The sequence below is a fragment of the Xiphophorus maculatus genome, chromosome 4, assembly GCF_002775205.1.
Source record: "Xiphophorus maculatus strain JP 163 A chromosome 4, X_maculatus-5.0-male, whole genome shotgun sequence".
NCBI lineage: Eukaryota > Metazoa > Chordata > Actinopteri > Cyprinodontiformes > Poeciliidae > Xiphophorus > Xiphophorus maculatus.
In genome coordinates, this window is record NC_036446.1 from 21240630 (window position 1) to 21255766 (window position 15137).

At 35.3% G+C, this 15137-nt stretch overlaps 1 protein-coding gene across 4 annotated transcripts in view; it reads left to right on the forward strand.

Annotated features, from left to right (window-relative positions):
* The window catches only part of LOC102217784 (glypican-6-like), a 146397-nt gene that overhangs the window by 87306 nt on the left and 43954 nt on the right, over window positions 1-15137 (forward strand). The window lies entirely within an intron of this gene.

The window sequence follows — 15137 nt, forward strand, 5'->3', positions numbered from 1 at the left end:
GGTCTAGTTCAGATCCTGAAACTGTACTCTATACTTCAAGCTGAGAAGGGATTGATTTGGCAGTCTGTTAGTATTTTGGTGGGAATTGCTTGAAAATTCCTAAAAATACAACTTCTCTATCCTGATCACTCAATAGATTTTGGATTGTTTGTTCAAATACAGTGAGAGCCATTCTCCTAAACTTCACCTCTTGTTAATGAAAGAGAAGTAAAACCTGGTGACTTATCTATTCTGGAGAAGTTGAATGTCTGGATCTACCTGGTATAGCACATCTAACATCCAAAAACTAAGGAATGTGGCTACTTTAATTTGTTTAGAGGATTGAACATGCCTCTTTGGATAGATTGAGACATTTAGTGTTGGACGTTAAGGCTGTATGTGCATGCACAGGAATTCAATAAAACAACCTACTGACAGTATATGTAAATATATTTAAATATTTACAAATATGTAAATATTTACAGTAAATGTAAATATTGCTAACTACAGCTACAAAAGCCATGATTCCTCATACTGACAGCAGTGCTAACAGTTAACTTGGTTTTGTTCAAACAGTGGCTTCACATCTCCTAACCATGGTCTGAAGGCCAAAGCAAGAAAGATTAAGCCTAATTTAGAAACCAACATAGTTGTTAAAATTATAATGTGCAATGGACATGAGGAGAATGGTGGATAGAAAGGTTCAGAGAAAAGAAAAATCAAGTTAAATGGAATAATCTGTCCTGAAACTGTCAGCAGCAGCAAGACATACCTAATGTTCATGGGGACATCAAATAAATGTCACAAAATGTTTATTTTGTAAAGTTACTGCATGTATTTCTTGAACTTTTATTTTTTAACTTTTTTATTTCAGGCTCCTTTTATTTCATGTTATTATATTTAGAGGAGGGGTGGGGTTTTCTCTGTGGATCAGGTGTAGCTAGAATGAAGCACTTGGCAGAGTGAGTTCACATCTGTTTCACACAAACTAGTTCTCCAACCTTAATGACAACAAGAAACAAACACTATTTTGGCAACAATTTGCAAGAGTTATATGTATGTACAATAATCTGTATACAACAAATTGTTTACCTTTGTGTTAATCTTGTTAACTATGTAATTACTTAATAATTAACTATACAACATCAGCTTTTTAGGCCCTCAATGTAATCTTTTCAGAGCAGAACAAGAAAGAGAATCCAGAAAAAGTCATAATATTGTGAGCAATAAGGCATGAATAATTTAGGTGGTGTTTATTTTGCTCTTCCAATATCCCGAATATCTGTTTGAATAAAAACTCCAATATACTTTAAAACTTCATATTAAAAAAATGATTCAAACTTGATCTTCAAATTATCCATAGTGGAAAGGGATTTAACTCATTCATGAGGAGATGAAATATGTGACTGATTTTAGGCAAACTTACTTTTCTCATCCACTGCTCTCTTTCTGAGCATATGGGTCAACATCAAAATTATATTCATGTTAGCATGCAATATAATTGTAGGAGCAGAAATACTGTTGGTATTTTTTTTTAAATTGAAGCAATTATATGTTATATATTTCAAAATCTTTGTTTTATAGTTTTATTTTAATGCCACAGTTTTTGGAAACTTCTTTTTTTCATTTTTGAATGTTATACAAAAATATTATAGCACAACATACCTACTGCACACAAACACACAAACTCCAAAAAGTTTGTGTGTGTTTCCCTCTGATTAGATGTGTCGGGGTGTTGTCACAGAGTGCTGCGCCGAGTTAAAATTATTCAAAGTTCAGCACAGTGTGCGCGCTCCTTATGTTCGCTCTTGTGCTGTGTGCAGCTCAGTGCAGCACAAATCCAATCTGCCATTGGACAACACATAGAAGAGAATAGATTTGGAAGCAGAGCACAGTATTCACCATATGCAGTGTTATAACAGATTAAGAATAGATGAGGCTTCCCACCAATTGACAAAGAAGAGATGACATTCCATCCCAATTACATAGCAGTCCGTGACTGCTTACAAAATAACATAAAAACAAATGGACACATGCACAGCAACAAGATATAAATCTTAATGCTAATATTTAAAGCTACAGCCTTTATAAGCATTGACAAAGCAGGAGTTAGGACTGTGCCAGAGTTGTCCTTATTCATGACATCTCTGCATCACTGAAGCAGTAAAAACCTTTAGTATACCTTATATAGAGAGCTATTCTTGAAAAGAAGAGTGATTATAGCATCTGTGCCATATATTTAAAGGAACAGTCACTGTCGGGTATTTTACGCTATGTAAAGGTTACTGTAATGACTTCATGCCTTCCAGGCTGAATAAAAGACAATGCCAGTGAACGGTGAAGGAAACCTGGGAAAGGGTGTGAGCTACCTACTTGAAGTAGCGTTGAGTGATTTTCGCCACCCCGACTTTGAGTGTGTGTGTGTGCGTGGGTGGGTGTTAAAATATTCAGGAGGTAAATTCATGCTTTGGCCACTGGATGATACCAGGCAATCATTCATCTGCCATCATGACAAATTTACCTAGTACTGCTTCATGACAGACACATCATTATCATTTTTCTTGTCAGCACCTTGTTAAAATGCCCTCAGAGAGACGGAGAGAGAGGACTCATGCTGTTAGTCAAACGGTGCTCCAGTTTTTCAGGCTTACATCATGATCAACACTACTTTTGACAGATAAATGGCATCAGTGTAACATTGTAATCTCAACCATGACTGGCCAGACGTAATGGGAGATATTAACTGAATCCATCACAAGCTCTTAATTAACTCAAACTAGTTTAACTCAAACTACAACCTTTAAGCATGTGTAAAGTTATTTTTTAGAAGCCATACAACAAATATCTCTCCTGCAACAACCCCCAAAAGCCTGCAAGTAGGCTTTTGGGGGTAATAACATTGAGGACACTAACATTTAAGGTTTGTACTAAAGATTTTGAAGGTTTACAGGTTTTTAAAAACAGTGTGTGATCTTTCATTGCACCCTGCAGCAATGTTTGTCCCCCGAAAATGAGTTGAAATGTTTCCATTGTTCAGAATTTCCCTGCCCTAATGGGAAATATACAGAATGTAGATAAACTTTGCCTTTGAGATAGTATGAGGAGTTCAACCATAAAGTGGAGGCTCAGAGTAGAACAACTGCTCTTCAACTTTAAAATAATGACTTTGAGATGATGCAGGCCCTTTGGAAATCTTTTCAGCAAGTCTCACTTGGACAGACGGACAGAAATATTTTGGATCTGGGTGTTTTTGAAATAATGAGAAAAAATGTTGAATACTTTTTACATCATAGACATCTGTGAAACTGAAAAGGCAACCCCCACATCTAAGTAATTTTATTTTCTTATCAAAAAATGATTTTTGATATACTGTGAGAAAGAGAAAACCACATAAATATTGACAGGACAGCAGACAACAGTTGTTTTCCATTCATAAAGTTTACTTAATTTAATTTAATTTAATTTCTTTCTTTCTTTTTTAAAGAATTAAAAAGTCTTCATTTTCTTCTCCCTTTTTGTGTTTGAAACAAACTGATGCAATGTGCATACTGCCAGAAAATAAAACATAGGTAAAATATGCCATACAAGGTTTTTGTTTAAGTGAGGCATGTCTACCTTGGTTTAAAAATGTAGAATTCAGGTGTTAGCTATTACTCCTCAGCAGAACAAAAATGTGTGTGAGCTTGTTTGAGTTTGTTAGTTTCACTGTTAGTGTGTAAAAACCAGTCTTTTTGTGGAAGGCTGGTGTCATAAAACCAGCTTTTCTAATTTCTTCTCCCATGTATCTACTCCGATACCTGTGTTTGCCAAATCAAAAAATAAATAAACAAATAAATTAATTAATTAATCCGCCTAAAGACAAAATCACAGATAGATTTTTAATCAACAATAGTCACGTGTCAACGTATCACATTCATTCATTCCTTAAATTGATCAAATGTAAGATTTTGCAATTTTAAAACCCAAGTCACTGATGTTACACAGTTTTCAGGGCTTGTGCGTATTCTTGCCAAAGGCTTCATGTTGCCCTCTGTGAACAAATTATTTCAGCTAATTAAGATTTAGGCTTGTGGTGACCTCTGTTGAGTCTTTTGACACCACAGTGTAAATGATCCTCATTGATTTTATTTACTCATTTCTTTTTAATTGGGCAGATTGAGTTCTCGTGTAACTGAAGCTCCCCACAATTCCCCAGGCCATGAGTATTTTCACCCTCTAAGAACTGATACCACTGAGATTAAACGGATCAACACCTTGTCAGTTGTTTTGTTAAATGACAGATCTCGTCAGAAACTTTGTTCACATTCAACTTTGCGTAGCCGTTGAGATGTCCAGTGTCCTTGCCTTATCTCCGGCATACAAAGCACTTTTATTATTTAATGTCTCTTAACATTCACCTGCTTTAACTTAACTGAGATCTTTAGTGGTTTGTGATTTGCTGTAATATGAAGTATTGCATCTCATTGTTCAACCATGTGCATTTAATGGACCCAGGCATTCAAATTGACTAAACACTACGTATGATGGTCTCTGTGGCAGACATGTCAAGAACAAACAGCCTTGTAAGTAGATTTTTGCTTGTTGGTGATATAAATACTGGATGAGTCAGTCAAGTGGAAGTGATCTCCATTTCTTAGGCGTCATCAAGAACGAATATCATTTTCTTCTTAATCATCCTGGCTGTGCAAAATCTGAAAAAAAATGCTGCTAATCCAAATATCAAGCAGAAATGCTCTCAGTGGCCTTCATGATTTCTCTGATGATTATTTGTATTTCTTTTTAATAAATTTGAGCCATGCTCAAATCTATCTTTATAGACTTTTGGTTATATTTTTTTCATCTAGAAAAGTTTTTTTTTTACATGTTTAAACAAGGACCTTCTCACTAATATATAGTTCATTAATGTGTTAAGATACATTATAGTTGCACTAAAACAGAATTAGTGTTGCATACTTATTGTGTTATGTCACAAATAATAAAATACCGTCTTTTCCAGACTATACGTAGAGTGCACCTCACTATAAGCCGCAACCACAAAGTTTTGTTAAAAAACTGGAAACGTACATATATAAGCTACACCGGGCTATAAGCTGCTGGTATCTCCGCTGCTCTCAGTTTTCCACATGCTGAGCTTACGTACAGCGGCTATCAATCTGTACTGCCAGATTGATAACCCTCAACTTAAAAGCTGCATCATATGAACTTCTTCGTGTGGTTTCCATGATCGAAAATATTTCTTCTTCGTGCCTGCTGCTAGCATGTGCTTGTTCTAAATGAAAATTAGCACTTTCTTCTTTGATTTCCAACTTTGACTTCCAATGATTCACTTCCTGCTAAAGAGACCCATGGTGGTTGAAGAAAAATCCACAGAAAAGCCGCACCGGGCTATAAGCCGCATGGTTCAAAGCGTGGGAAAAAAGTAGCGGCTTATAGTCCGAGAAATACAGTATATGTTTTCCATTTTGGTGTATGAAATAACAAAATAACCCCGTCTTTCAAAGTTTACATTTTAAGGGGAAGTGATGTTTGTTTCTCAGCAACCAATAAATATCCAAACTGGCTGCTCTGTGTTTAGAATATTTAAAATGACTACTGCTGTATAATTGCTTAAGTAAACCCACCTAGTCCGAGCTACTGCTTATAAATGTGTTGCATACATTTTGTCATCGGTCCTGGCCCACTAAAAGTCTGTTTGGGGTGACTGCAGTCTTCCAAGGGCAGCCTACGAGCTTTATTGCAACACCTGCACATGCTGAGAGGGACAATAATAACCTCAGCCAGAAGATAATGTAGATAAAGTAAACAATTGGTAAAACCATTAGCAGATGAAGAAGAAGGACCACAAAGCTTGCTTTAAGAAAATATAGTTGTTTTTTTATCTGGTGTGTGTAATTTATCATTCAGATAAAAACAACCAAGAAGTACACTGATGTCCTGGTGACTAATCACGTTATTTTATTCTTTTATAGTGTCTTTTCTTGTTCTTCTCTTTACAGTAAACTGTGCATAAGTCAGTGCATTTTTGCCACTTAATGGACTGGAATTGAATTGGTATATCATTAAGAGCAGCACAGTTGTTCAGCTGAGCTAAAAGTGCTATGTGTAAGAAGTGCATGTGTGTGTTTTTTTCTCTCCCCTCCAGGGAGTCTTTTGTGGGCTCTAGTGTCCCTTATATGAAAGTAGGCTGACAGGAAAGGGGAAAGGAGAGGGGGGAAGACATGCGGGAAGACATGCGCCGGCGGCCGCGGCGAGGACTCAAGGCCTCCAAACGTGGGTCGCGTTATCCCCTACGCCACCACAGCATGCCTTTGCATGTGTGTTTTTAAGCGTCATCCAATTTGTGTACATGCATATTTTGTGTGTGTGTACACACACAAAATACAATTAGCTTTACATTTTGAGTAATATATCCAGGTCATTGAAAACAGCAACAGACAATATCTACCAGGTGTCCAACTTGCAACTAGAACTTTACCAAGTTGTTGATGTTAGTCTTGGATTCAACTTCTGACTTTACAGATATATACAATGCTGACAATTCTTCCTCTGTTCAGTGTCGCCTGCCTGCCTCAGTTTCTAATGAGATTTCTCAAACTATTTTTCTCAGCACTTCCCTTTGAGTTTTATCTGTTAAAGCAAAGATCAATGTTTTTGACCTGTTCTTCAGTGTTTTTCATCATTAGTTTTACGTAAACTCTAATTTGTTTCTGATTTATTTTGTAAATAGTTTACTACAAGTAAAGGGAATACAAGAACCACCAGTGATCTTGAACCACATCTCAACCACCTTGAGACTAGAAAATTGACAAGCACAGGAAAGATAGTCAAGCAGCAAAGACTTCATGTGCACTAACACACCCAGTTCTTCATATGCATTAAAGTAATTCTGACATATACATCTGAAATTCAGCAGAAGTGTAAAGAAAAATTCAATAGAGAAGTCTTCATTACTGCTGCAGCTATACTTGAGCGTGTGAGAAAGACTCCCCAAAGACGGATATGTTGGCAGGATAAGGAGTCTTGGGCTATTGATTCACCTCTTGCAGCTGCACACTACAAAAGGTATTAATATATTACTGGAAACTTGATGTATCTTAGCATAATAGCTTTGGCAGTTCAAGAGAGAATTGTTTAAGTGGTAGTGAAATATTCAGGTTAGTGAAATATCAGCATGTACTTGGTTTTCATGAATCTCTTGAGAAATGATTGAAGAATGCTGAGGGAAGGCGATATTAATCTTGTAAAAAAAAATTGGCAACTTTTTATAGGTACTGTGTCTAAATTAAAAAATCACTTTTTGTGTGAGTGCAATAACTTACATTGAAGAATTTTTGCTATATTTATTTATCTGTAACAGCTGCATGAAACTAATAAAATCATACTTTCTTCTCTGTTTCCAAAGAATTTTGAACAATTTGGGGTTTGATTGCTTCTATTTTGATGTGATCATCTCAATCATTTCTACTAAAGGCACCCAAGTGCAAAATTTGGGCCACCAACTGTTTATCTCCAGGCAATCTTTTTGTAATTTCTTGTAAAGCCAGACTCCACAGTAGCAATGTGGGTACATTTTGGCTTTCACCCAACTGCAGAAGTAGAGCCCAACAACTTGGAGGAGGCAGCATTGGCTCCAGCACTCTGTCCAATTCTGCAAACTTGGAACGACTTCTCTCGCCAAAGCTGCAAGGGGTTATTCATGCCATATCTACTCAGCAAAATTTGGCAAATAAGCTCTAAAAATGTGCGGAGAATTTTACTTCTCACAAAAAAAAAATAATTGTGAGTTTGATACTATCATTCTGGATCACTATTAATTTCTAATATTTGTGACAGTCAGACTAACCCCCAACTTAGACTAATTTGGAGTTTTCTCATAATGTTGCTGTGTTGCAACCATGCAATGCATCATCTTTTATCTATGTGTTTATTTCTGCCTGTTTTTCGTGTTTTGAGTCCTTGAAAGAAGGTCAGCAGGCTTTGTGGTCTGTGGAGACAAAAATTAATCCATGGCTTTATCCCTGTTAGTCTCTCAGGAACATTCATGCACCATAGCATGCTTTAAAATCAACAGCTGGTTTCTCTGTTCTTTGTTGTTTGTTTAGTGGTATATATTTCTCTTTTACCGCTAGACTTGAAAGAAAAAAAATATATATATAATTGTTTTTATTTCAAACATATGGGAATTCTAAGTTGCTGCTCAAAGTGTTTATTTCCTAGGAGTATGATAGACAGAAGAGACGAAATAAAAAGCAGCAGCATGGCAGAGTACATATCAAAGAGCTTTACTGTACATCAGATGATATAATCACTGAGCAGGGAGTTTTCTGTGTTTTTTCCTCTGTGCTTGTCAAAATAGCAAACAAACAGACATGGTACATACACCCCAGCAGGTACAGTGGCTCAGCGTCTTTGTGCTGACACAAAAATACTATATTCTTGATATCAAAAGCAAAAGGGTAGAAGTTCCTTTTGCTGTTTCTAACAGTTCCCATATTTTATAATTTTATCATGGAAAGGTACATTTTATTTTAGTAATTCAATTTAAATTGTGAAGCTCTTCATACATACGTATATGGCAGTAACTAATCTATAGTTCTGCGGTGGTATTAATGAAGCTCTGCTTGTTTCAGCATCAGTATTTAACTTGACTGGATCTGGTATCTCCAATCTTCCTCTTCAGAATATCTCATGGACTGTATTTGGAGTTTAGGACAGGCCAGCTTAGAGAGAAGTGTCTTGATCATTACAACAGATATTGGTACAAATAGCAACGTGGGCAGGTGCCAACTACTTCTGGAAAATTACATTTACCTCTCCATAAAACCTTCCACCAGAGGGAAGTATAAAGTGCTGTTTTTTCAATTCAATTTTATTTATTTATTTTTTGATAAAGGGCTGCTCTGATTTTGAACTTGAAAAAACAGTGAATCAACATAAGCCGAACACATTGCTCCCTAAAATCACCTTTGGCTGTGGATACACCTTTCCTCCACACTGGAATCTGAGACTCTCTATGCTTCCTCCATACTCTGGCACATTGATTGCCAAACAAAACGCAAAAAATGCCTTCCTCTGAAAAGAGTTTAGGCCACTGAGCAGCAGTCCACCCCATTAACTCTTTCATCAAAGTTAAGGAGCTGCAGGTTTGCTCTCTCCTTCAGGAGTGGCTTAACACAAGGAAGGTGACAGCTGTAGCTCATTTTCTATATCTCCCTGTGGCGGCTCTTGAAGCCCTCATCTGACAGTTTTTTCTCTTTATTCATCATAATTAAGAACTCCCAAAAGTTTTAGTCTGTAAATGCATCAAACAACAGCATGTATGTTAATACACTTTTTGAAGTTGTATCAAAAGCATATGATGTATCATGGAACTCACAGCACAATATTTCTGTCTTATGCTTTATAGTTTTTGGAATAATAAAACATTCAGTTGGTGGGATTCGGCAGGATAGTGATAAAATAATCTCTTAAATCAATTTTAGCCAAAAACACCTAGTCAGTGATTTATTACTTGTCTGAATTAACTCTTATTTTTTGTTGATGTGATGTTTAAATTCTTTCTTTTTTTTCCCCTTTTTCCCTTTTCTGATTGTGTTATTTAGTTTAAACATGGCAAAAAATGTAAGTAAGTTAGTAAATGCAACTCATTTCTCAATTTCAAGAAATTGAAACTGCAGATTTATGATCGTTTATCTAATTCTCTCACTTTTTTATAGCACTTAACATTTGTCATGATAAATGTCTGACTGAAACACAGCACAGCTGACTTTGAGGTATAGACTTATGCCTGGCAATTTGTGAGAAGCAGCATTAACTTCTCTTGTTGAACATAGTGTTTTATGGAGACTTTTTCCCCTTTTGCTCTGACAGATGGTGAAAGTTATTCTTTCCATTTTCATCAACTCTACATTATTGTCCAGACTTGTATTTATGGGTACTGGGCAGAAATTTTTCTGCACTGTCGTCATCATTTAAAGCACAGATGAATTATCCCTCAGCAGCTGCAGATCAGCACCATAAGGCTAACTGCCACAGTGCCCATCTGATAAATGATCACCGAAAAAACATACCAGAAGACAAATTCTCAAATGATCGTAAAGTCAAATCACTGCTTCATTTAAACGTAACTATTATATGTGAAAATGACCTTCACATTCTGCCTTACCTTGAAGAAAAAGCCAACTTGTGACACATGCTAGGGGTGCGGATTTGTCTATAAATCTTTTAACCAGGTCCCACATGATGGATGTGATCATCCTTTAATACTGATTGGACCATTTCTAAATTAAATTAACATCTTTTAGCTCAACACTTCTGCTTTACCTTTGACTCCAGAACAGTCATGAACAACCCAGTGCAATGGAAAGTTTGTACCTGTGTGTTTGACTTGTTATATTTTCCGTTAGGCCAGCCAGGTTTACTTGGATAATTTACATTACTGGAGCTGAAGGTGATGTCAGTGACAGTCTACAAACGTGAAAAAAGATCATTGTTAACACGGTCGTCTCAGTAAATAGATTATTTTAGTCGGGAGATGGAATTAGATGACCTAATGTGAGTCCAAATAGAGCTCTCCTCTCCACTATTCATCAAAACCTAATTTTATCCTTGTCATAGATCTTAAAAAAAAAGAAAAACTTTTATATGCTTCAGTGAGTACATGTCAGTGAAATATGAACTGAAGTTAAGCGGGGTCAAAACAAATTTTGTCCACAGACATTTTAAAGTGCTATGTTGTTTTGCTCCAGTAAAAAGCTAGACAGCTCATTTGTTACAGGTGATTTTATGTACCTGCTCAAGATTAATACACTTCTGTTTGGCAGAAAAATATTTAGTGATCTCTACTGTACTGCACATCACATCCAAAATAGTGTGATGTTTGTGCAATGAATAAAATAAAAGGAGCTGAATCCTTTTATCATAACAAAATACAGTATATGAAAGAACTGGTCGATTTATAATTGGGATTGACCTTTGTTTTTGAGTAGGTGTGCAGTAAAGTTGACATTTAATAAAATTAATAACTGTTCCTTGTCAGAGTTTGGCCTTTGAGCGAGGTGAGATCTAAGTATGATGGTAGAGAGTTTGGTGTGCTCAGTTACACAGAGATCTGATAGGTAACACTTTTGCATCATAACAAATTGTCCTCTGGTTTGAATTGTGACAGTAAGAGAGCTCCTATTTAGAGCTGGCAAGCTCTCTTTTGTTCAGACTGACTGCATGGTGGTACTTCTTTCCATAAGAGAGATTTAAAGAATGACAATGCCCCTGAATCAGACGAGTACCTAAAGGTAAGCAGAGCAAAGTGCTTGGGTTCAAGATCCACACCGTACTCTTCAGATTCTGAGAAACAAAAACAGAATGGCTTCTAGAGCAATCAGATTGCTCTAGTTATTTACCTGTTAGCACCTGTTATTTACAAAGGTAACTAAATCAGAATGGGACAACTGCAGTGGCAACTGGTGCCATTGAAAATCTTTGTACTTACAAACCAGCTTTTTCCAATGTCTGCGAAAACACTTTCTGGATCCCAGTGTGGCTTCTGTCCATCTAAGAGCTCAAGTGATATGATTTTTACAGCCTACCGACTCCAGGAAAAATTCCAAACATTATGATGCCCCATTATAAAGATATCAAAAACCTGCCTTTTTTTTTTTTTTCTTTTTTTTACATTCACCAGTGTGTGAGAAATAGTCCTCAAATTTTGGTCCACATTGACATGATGGGATCACACAGTTGATGGATTTGCCAAACGTCCATAATGTAACTCTTTAGTTTCACTAAATTCTAAAGGTGACCTATTGAATTAGGATTCAGTGACTTCAGAGGCCATAGCAATAGATGAAACACTGCTATGAAACAAGTTTGAGGTGAAACAAGTAGAGCTTTGTGCCATGGTGTGTTGCCATGTTTAATCAAGTCCAATTACAATAATCAACAAACACTAATTGTCATTCTGTGATTATTCTTGTTAGATTTATAGTTATAATGGACAGTGTGTAGACGCTTGCTGTGAATACCAACGCAAAATCATCTAAACTTCATGTAAGTAGCTTTCCTCCATTATTAGTTTATCGTCCTATATTAGTAAATGCTGAGTGGTTATTGGCTTTTTAGTGCTTTTATTATTATCCTGAAAAATTATTTTACTTAAAAATAAGTCTAAAATTGGACTGAGGATTTTGTAACATATTGAAGGAAAATATTCAGTGTCTGCAAGCTAACTCTACTTCCGTGTGTAGAAAAAGTGAACATGTAGAAATTGTGTTAAAATTCTAGCTTAAAAGTGATGCTAAAAGCGATTCATAACTTGCCTTGACAATGATCAAAAGCTGCAATTAGTCAGGCTAGACTTTAATCATCACCACATGAACACACAAGAAGGGGCACACAACTAATTCAGACGGGACGGCACTGCCTCATAACCTGGCATTAATGGTCAGTTGACTAGTCACATAGGTTACACCAACAAAAATCTAATGGTTCTTACACTTTTTGTGCTTCATGCCATTGTAAGTTAAACAAACCAGTCCTTATGTTTTTAGCACTTACTTGGTCAGTTTGACATAACAGAATCTGTTTGAATCTCTACATGTCATGTTTGCTCTATTGTTATTTTTACCACCCATTGCTTCAAATTTATAAATTGAGAAGAAACGCTCTTTACCTGACACACTGTGTAGCATGGAAAGCTGAAATGGTGCAGATTTGACAGTATGTATTAATTTCTGTGATAATTATAAGAATTTGTCACCCAAATGCATTTTATTGCTAGTCTATGATGTGATATGTTATGCTTTTCTTTGTTCATGTATTTGAAATTATATAAGGAACTACAGATCCTCCCTCATAGCCCTTCAAACGGCTGACTCATCCTACATTGATGCAATCCATCAAATATTCATCAAGATATATGAAAAATTGGTTGTCAGAAACAAACACACAGAGAAGCATTTATGATTGGAAAACTATGTTTGAAATTACAGCTTCACTGAGTGTTGCTAAAAATATAACATGCTTGCTTTTTCTCAATGATAGTTTTCTTTGTTTATGTGTACAACACTAACTTCTCTGAAATGTTCCAAAACAGAATCCATTTTTATCCAGAGACATGCACAATATTAATTTTGCCAACAGGTCTTATAGTCATAATTAGAACATCTGTGTTTTAAGCACTTTTTACATTATTCTTTCAATTCATAAAAAGATTATCAGTTGCCCTCATTTCAGATGCTTTGCACGACCCATGAACAGCTTCTCTTTAAGCACAATATGTTGCTAATGCACACAGACTGCCAAAACTAAGCCACACAATCAGTACATCATCTGATTAAGAAACATATATTAACCTTGGCAAAATCTGATAAAGCTGAACCAAACAAAGTATATAAAGTAACTTATGGCAAGAAAATAAACATCAAGAAATGTAAATGATAAAATATTACTTTAAGATAAAATAAAAAATAAGTGTGTCTTTCTGTCTCTGTTAAGTGTATGACAATTAACTTTCTAAACAATTTCTTTAAAGTAGAGAACACTTAATTACATTAAAACTAACCATAATTTTGGCCATGAGGTTTTGGCTACTGCTGTCTTAACAAGTATGATGTTAATATTTTGTATACTTTACTTGTAATTCAAATACAAAATCCTATATTATTATATGTCAAATCTCTGCTTACCAGTTTACTATTAACTTTTGTTCTGGTATTGCAAATCATCATGTTTTGTTTAAATTAAATTTAAAAAAATTCTCTGAAACAGTAAAAATATGATGTAGTTTAGCATGTTTCCACTTTGAAATATCTACAGATCTACTTATTTATTATGAAACTGCATTTGGGGTCTAGCTGTGAAATACCTCAATCAACCTTTACATTTTAAATATTTTAATAACAGTATTTGCTTTACAGATTTTATTCTTCATTCTGTTTCCCTTAAAATCTCTGAAGCATTTTGCTCTGTGGTCTTTTATCTGAATTGACCTTTGCTCTCAATCACACATCTTACTCCAGCTTCTGAGGTTAATATCCTTGCTTGTCAATTGCAACTGAGAAGAGAGCGACTTTGTTTCCTTGCTTTCATGACAGCTACTCTGAAAAGCTGGCCTAAGGGCAGGACCTCAACAAATTTTCTAAAGGCTGGCCAAGGCTGTCTTTGAGCTATTTTCACCATTCAATCCTTTATTTAGTTAGTTAGTTAGTTCTTCCTAGCAAATCCCTGTGATTCCATTTGTCAAATTTATGAAATAGATTAAACTTCTCTTACTCAAATTTAAGTCAAGCCGGGAAAAGCCAAGCAGGGCTCCATAAGAAATCCAACAAACAATGAAGCATGTAACTGACGCAATGACTCATCTAGACAAATGAGAAGACTTGAGAATAAAGAAGATGATCTTCGTAAAACCATAAAACCATAAAACCATACTTACAGATGGTTAGATGAGGACAGAGCCACCCAGAAAACAATAGTTGAAAGGCATGAAGGAAAAGGTGTGCAATGTCAGGCCACACACAGTAAGACCCAGAACTAACCACTTCGTTAAATTAATTTTACTATCACTCACAATATATTGTTTCTATCCACTCCTTTTTCTGAAATCAGATAGAGATTTTAAAAATTATGGATATGATTTAAATTATCAAAACAGAACAAACAAAGTGACAAACACATATAAATGTATGTAGAGAAAAGCTTAATATAGCCAGAGATGATCTGTTGTGATGTATCACCATGGAGATCTGTATTTAAAAGATGAAAAATAGACATAGACAGACTTTATTGTCATACATTTAAAATTTACATATTGACCTAAATTTAATTGCATTGAAATAAAAATGTCTATTTATTTTTATAATAATAAAATGAATAGATAAATAATAATGAAAAGTATCAATATAAACAATGAAAATATTAATGGGAGTTTAGTAATCGTATGGTATAAGAAATGAAGCTGTTGTAAAATCTGGTTGTTAATGTTATTGTTGGTTGGCTTTATAGGACTCCGGTGTCCGATATGGAAATATTTAAAGAGTGAATTTTCCAAATGTTTGAATATAACTGTCTGTAGCGACTATGATATTGATTTGTTAAATTAAAAAAACTTAATTAAAAATTTAAAATCCAAAAACCACCAGACTAGGTCAAATTACTTCATA